Raw genomic sequence first — 7,282 nt, forward strand, 5'->3', positions numbered from 1 at the left:
ATGCTGTGCCCCACAACAAGAGAAGCCACTGCAGTGAGAAGCCTGTGCATCAAAGTGAAGAGTAGACCCTGATTACCGCAACTAGAGAAGGCCCAGGCGCAGCAATGAAGACCCAGCACAGTCATAAATAAATAATAATTTTAAAAAATTGGAAGTAGAAGCAAAGCCTTTCTCAGAAAAACAAAAATTGGTGTAAATCATTACCACAGATCTACTGTGCAAGAAGTGTTGAAGTTTTTCAAGTAGAAGAAATGTGATACCAGCAACTTGAATTTATACAGAGAATAAAGAATGAAGCTAAAATGGAATATTTTGTTAATTTGTACTTGTTCTAAAAGCTAAGTATTTAAAGCAAAACTTGTACCAAGGTATTCCATAAATAAAAATGAAATGTATGAGAACTGTGGCACAAGGAGTGGAAGGACTTGGGAATGCACTGTTATGTTGTATATGAAGTGGTATAATATTATTTGAAGGAAAATTCATTAACCCTTACAAAGTTAAATATTCAAAAAGGTATCAAGCCTCTATGAGGAAGACACTGACTCTCCATGGTTTCTTCTTGCTGAGGAAGGAAGTCAGTCAGGAAGTTATGCTGCTGCCACATGGCACGGATTTGGAATGCCATGGAATGACACTTGTGGACCCAGAAGTGATGGTTCACTGAAGATTTACCCTAACCGTCCACCATATAAAATCCTTGGGGAAGATGTGTACTAACTTGATCAGAGGCTCAAAGGAAAAGAACCTTACAGTGGAAAGGCTGGTTCGGATGTCTACCAGGACTGACAATCACTGTGAGAAATGCTCTTTGTGGTGAAGGTTCTAAGACTTGACAGCATTTCCAGAAGATTCTTAAGTGACTCAATCACTTGGACAATCCTTCTGAAAAAGTTAAGCAAATTACTTCTATTATTGTTGAGCCAAGAGTAGAGGAGATCACCATTGTGTTGCTTAAATCAACTATTTTAATAAATTGATTATTAGTCACTGAAAAAAGAGGCATAAATAGTAAATAATTGTACGAGATAAAATAGATCATTGAAACTCTTTGTTGTTCAGTCACTCAGTTGTGTCTGACTTTGCGACTCTATGGACTGCAGCACACCAAACTTCCCTGTGTTCCCCATCTCCTGGAGTTTGCTCAAACTCATGTCTGTTGAGTCGGCGACGCCATCCAACCATCTCTGTCGTCACCTTCATCCTGCCTTCAGTCTTTCCGAGCATGGGGATTTTTTTTTTTCCCAGTGAGTCAGCTCTTTGCATCAGGTGGCCAAAGTATTGGAGCTTCAGCTTTAGCATCAGTCCATCCAATGAATATTCAAGGTTGGTTTTCTTTAGGTTTGACAGGTTTGATCTCCTTGTTGTCCAAGGGACTCTAGAGTCTTCTCCAACACCACAATTCAAGAGCATGAGTTCTTTGGCACTCAGCCTTCTTTATAGTCCAACTCTCACATCCATATATGACTACTGGAAAAACCATAGCTTTGACTATACAGACCTTTGTCAGTAAGATGATGTCTCTGTTTTTTTTTAATATGCTTAAAATGCTTAGTCATTCAGAAAATGCAGAAAGTGAACAAAAAAGCAGGAAGGGCCAAATTGAACAAATAGAAAATGGCTAGCAAGATAGTAGATTTTAAGCCAACTATAATGATAATCACTTTAAATGTCTAAATGCATCAGTAAAAGACAGATTGTTAGATTGGATTTAGAAAGAAGACTCAGTTTTATGTTGTCTATGGGAAACTCACTTCAAATATAAAGACATAGGTTAAAATAAAAGCATATACAGGTCCCCCCACTATCCAAAAGTAGAGTATTCTATGAAACCTTTCCTAAGCAAAAATGCCTTAAAGCAAAGAATCGTTTATCTTAAGACACATCTTGCTAACAGATGCAAAAAATAAATCAAGATAAAGCACAGATGCTCATATAGTGCAAAGCAATGGTGGCTTCATGCTGGGATCCCGAATGTGGTTCCTAGGGAAGGAGTTTCGTGGTGCCACTGGCCGCTGGGGGTGCCCTACCTCCTTGCCGCAAAATAATACTGAACACTACGTATTGTTTATTGTAGTTGGTTTGCAATATTATGTTAGTTTTGGATGTACAACATAGTGATTCAATATTTTTTTATACACAATACTCCATTTGTAAGTTATTACAAAATAATGGCTGTACTTCCCTGTACTCTGCTATATAGTCTTGTTGCTTGTTTATTTTATGCATAGTTGTTTGTATCTCCTAATTTGCTTCCTACCAGGGCTTCCCTGATAGCTCAGCTGGTAAAGAATTCACCTGCAATGCAGGAGACCCGAATTTGATTCCTAGGTTGGGAAGATCCCTTGGAGAAGGGATAGGCTACCCACTCCAGTATTCATGCCCCTCCCTGGGGGCTCAGACGGTAAAGAATCCATTTGCAATGCAGAAGACCTGGGTTCTGTTCCTCGATTGGGAAGATCCCCTGGAAGAGGGCATGACAACCTATTCCAGTATTCTTGCCTGAAGAATCCCTATGGGTAGAGGAGCCTGGCGGGCTACAGTACATAGGGTCCCAAAGAGGACATGACTGAGCGACAAAGCATACACACACAGTCTGCTACCCTATCTTGCCTCTCATCTCTTTCCTCTCCCACTTTGATTTTTGTCTGTTTTCATAAGAGCGAAAACCCTCTTCAAATTTTTTTCAGTTAGCGAAAATAGGTACTGATGGAGGTCTTTCAGGAAAGGGAAGTGTATAAAGCAGAAGATACCTGTACCAATTATTATGTCCTGTCTCCTCCATAAAAAAGCCAAAGCTGGACTAAGCTACGTTAAATTCAGTCAAAGTAGACTTCAGAAAAAGAATATTGTCAGAAATAAAGTAGAACATTACATAATGATAAAGTGGTAAGTTCTGCAAATGGACCTAACAGTCTAAAGGTATGCATACCTAATAGGAGAGCTTCAGAATACATGAGGCAAAAAGCTGAGAGGACAGACAGACACATCTGCAATTATCACAGGTGACTCCAACCCTCCTTTATAGTTACTGATAGAACAACTAGGCAAAAAAAAAAAAAATCAGTAGGGATATAAATGATCTGAGCAATGCTATCAATCAACTTGACATGGTTGACATTTATCACTCCACCAGAGAACTTCAGAATACACATTCTTCTTAAGTGCCCATGGAATATTCACTAACATAAACTATATGCTGGGTCACAAATGAACTTTAACAAATTTAAAAGAACAGACATGGTACCAACTATGTCCTCAGATCATTATAGAATTATATTAGAAATTAATAAGAGAAAGCTGGAAATTTTCCAAATATTTGGAAATTAATACATTTCTAAATAACCCATGAACCCAAAAGGCAATCTCAAGGCAAATTTTAAAATATTTTGAACTCTCAACAAGAGAAAAACAAAGAATCCAGTTAAAACAGGGCAAATTATTTTGACAGAAACATCACTGAAGAAAATACACAAATGCAAATAAGCATATTTGTCATTGGGGAATTTCACATTAAAACAAGATGCCATTACATGTGTATTCCAATGGGTAAAATGTTTTAAAAACCCTGATAATAATAATTGCTGGCAAGGGTGAGTAACAACAAGAATTCTCATTGTTTGTGGAAATATAACATGATACAGCTACTTCAAGAGACAGTTTGGCAATTTCTTACAAATTAAACATAGTCTTATTATACAGCCACAGATCAGGCTCCTAGGTATTTTAATAATAATGAATAAATAATGACAATTCCTCAAATTTTCTTCCAGAAAATAGACGGGGCTCACTTAATAATTCATTCTACAAGGCCAGCATTCAGTTCAGTTCAGCTGCTCAGTCATGTCCGACTCTCTTCTACCCCATGGACTACAGCATTCCAGGCCTCCCTGTCCATCACCAACTCCCTGAGTCCACTCAAGATCATGTCCGTTGAGTTGGTGATGCCATCCAACCATCTCATCCTCTGTCATCCCCTTCTCCTCCTGCCTTCAATCTTTCCCAACATCAGGGTCTTTTTCAGTGAGTCAGCTCTTTGCATCAGGTGGCCAAATTATTGGAGTTTCAGTTTCAAGCATCACCTTCCAATGAATATTCAGGACTGATTTCCTTTAGGATGGGCTGGTTGGATCTCCTTGCAGTCCAAGGGACTCTCAAGAGTTTTCTCCAACACCACAGTTCAAAAGCATCAATTCTTCAGTGCTCAGCTTTCTTTATGGTCCAACTCTCACATCTATACATGACTACTGGAAAAACCATAGCTTTGACTGGATGGACCTTTGTTGGTAAAGTCATGTCTCTGCTTTTTAACATGCTGTGTAGGTTGGTCATAGCTTTTCTTCTAAGGAGTGAGCATCTTTTTAATGTCATGGCTGCAGTCACCATCTGCAGTGATAATCACTGCAGATGATGACTGCAGCCATGAATTTAAAAGACCATCATTATTCCAGTCTTAAAGCCAAAGAAAGAAGAACAATATCTTATATGACCACAGACCAAAATTCCTCAGTAAACTATGATCAAGTTGCATTTATCATTGGATAAAAAACATAATCTATCATGACTGAGTGAGATTCATCCCAGAAATACAAGGCTAGTTTCACATTTTATAACCAATTAACATAATTTGATGCATTCATAGGTTGTATGAGGAACACCAAATGGTCATTTCAATAGATGGTATAAAAAACAGAATTTAATAAATTTCTACATCTTTCTTGATAAAAACACTTAGTAAACTAGGAATATAAAGGAATTTCCTAACCTAGTAAAGGGCATCTACCAAAAAATGCAAAAGACAACAACCCCTGCCAAAAAAAAAATAAAAGCCCAAAACAAAACTAGACCTACTGCCTATGTTACGTTGAATGGTAAGAGTTTGTATCTTTCTTCCAAGACCAAGAATAAGGAAAATATGCCTTCTCCCCTCACTGTTTATTCTTCAGGCAAGAATACTGGAGTCGGCTGCCATGGGCTTCTCCAGGAGATCTTCCCTACCCAAAGATCGAAGCTGTATCTCCTGTGGCTCCTGCATTGCAGGAGGTTTCTTTACCCCTGAGCCATTGGGGAAGCTCAAAGCTAATCTATAAGAGCTTCCAGTGACTAAACCTGGAACAAATTTGAACAACAAAATGAATGGTATTGAATTATAAGCTAAGAAATAAAATCAGTGTCTCTTAAGTTTGTACTGATATAATTATTGAATAAGTAAACAAGAAGAGGAAAACAGACTTACTTTCCTTACTTCCTTAGAGAATAATTCCAAATAATAAATGTAGAAAGGATGAGGGAAATAGAAAATGGCCATCTGATCATGTTAGTAATAATGGTAACAGGCATGGTCCACAGATGAATGTCAATGTTAGTGGGAAGAACTTTACAGAGAAACAGGATATTTATATAGCCTTGGTGTATCTTTCCTATGACATTTATTAATCACTATTGTGGTCTTAACATGTTTCCACGATTTCCTGATATCTTTCCAGGAGGTGGAGTTTAATCCCTCTCCTCTTGGGTCAGATATAGATTTAGTAACTTGCTTTCTAATGAATGAAGTATAGAAAGGGGGAAAATGAATTTTACAGAGGAAAAACATGCAGTGAACAAAAACTCAACAATCAAGTTAACTGCACTAACCTTATTAACCAGTAAGTAAGTCAGGCTGATATAGTGATTTGTTATATGAGAAGAGTACTTGACTCTGTGGTGTTCTTTCCTCAGATCTGTATTCCCTATCTAATGAGAGAATATCAAACAGAGAATCAGTCTACAAAAATATCTGACCAGCACTTTTCCAAAGTGTCAAGGTCATGGAAAAACAAAACAAAAGATAAAAAGGAAAAACTAAAACAGTCACAGATAGGAGAAATAATGAATAAATGCAGCCTGGTGCATTGGATTGGATCCTGGAACAGGAAAGAGTCTTTAGTGGAAAAACTGGTGAAAAGTTTTGATAAACTAGAGTTATGTAAGCTAACCTGTGAGAAAGCTGGGTAAAGAGTATACAGGAACTTTCTGTATTATCTTTGCAATTCTTCTGTGTATCTAAAGTTATTTAAAATGTTTTTTAAAGGCATGTAGTAATCGGTTTTGGTATATGTGAGGCGATTTGACAGTGCTTTGATCTAGGCAAAGAAACATACAAATTAGCATAGCCATGTGCTCTGCTGCTTCAGTCATGTCCAACCCTTTTCAATCCCATGGCCTGTAGCCCACCAGACTCTTCTGTCCATGGGGTTTTTCAAGCAAGAATACTGGAGTGAGTTGCCGTTTCCTCCTTCAGGGGATCTTCCTGACCCAGGGATTGAACCCCCATCTCCTGTGTCTCCTGAATTGCAGGCAGGTTCTTTACTGCTGAGCCACTGGGGAAGTCCCTAGCATAGCCATAGACATTTATATAAAAACAGTAGAGTGACAAAATAATTCTGGTGCAAAAGAGTTTAACATACTACCTTTATATAAAATATAAAAGATAGTGAAGATAATTTTGGTGCAGTGTACAGCATGCTATATATACAAGTAGTTCTGTCCATCCCACAATTGTTTAATTAATGTCTATTTTTTTGTTTCTTCTAATGATACAATATCTAGGTTTGTACCACCCAATTAAAAGTAAAAGAAAGTCGCTCAGTTGTGTCTGACTCTTTTCAACCCCATGGACTATACAGTCCATGGAATTCTCCAGGCCAGAGTACTGACTGGAGTGGGTAGCCTTTCCCTTCTCCAGGGGATCTTCCCAACCTAGGGATCGAACCCAGGTCTTCCGTATTACAGGTGGATTCTTTACCAGCTGAACCACAAGGGAAGCCCATTTTTATAGGGATGGAACTGTTATAAATCTATTCAGTATGGTAGCCACTAGTCACATGTGGCTGTTGAGCACTTGAAATGTGGTTAGTATGATTGAGGGGGTAAATTTTAATTAATTCAACTTTAACTTAAACATAAATTTGAATAGCCACATGTGGCTGGAGACTCTCATATTGGACAACAGAGCTCTATATGATAAGTCCCTTGAGAGCAACAATATGTCTTAGTTTTTATCACTTGTCTGAACAGTGATCAACAGAGATGTGTGGTAAATAAAGCTGACATAGTCACTTTTTGGAGAATCTGTTCTAGTGATTTTCAACCTGCCTGCACATTAGAATCACATTGAAAAGTGAAAGTCATTCAGTTGTGTCCAATTCTTTGCAACCCAGGCCAGAATTCACCAGGCCAGAATACTTGGAGTGGGTAGCCTTTCCTTCTCCAGGGGATCTTCCCCACCCAGGGATCGAAC

This window comes from Cervus elaphus, chromosome 21 (assembly GCF_910594005.1).
Source record: "Cervus elaphus chromosome 21, mCerEla1.1, whole genome shotgun sequence".
Classification (NCBI taxonomy): Eukaryota; Metazoa; Chordata; class Mammalia; order Artiodactyla; family Cervidae; genus Cervus; species Cervus elaphus.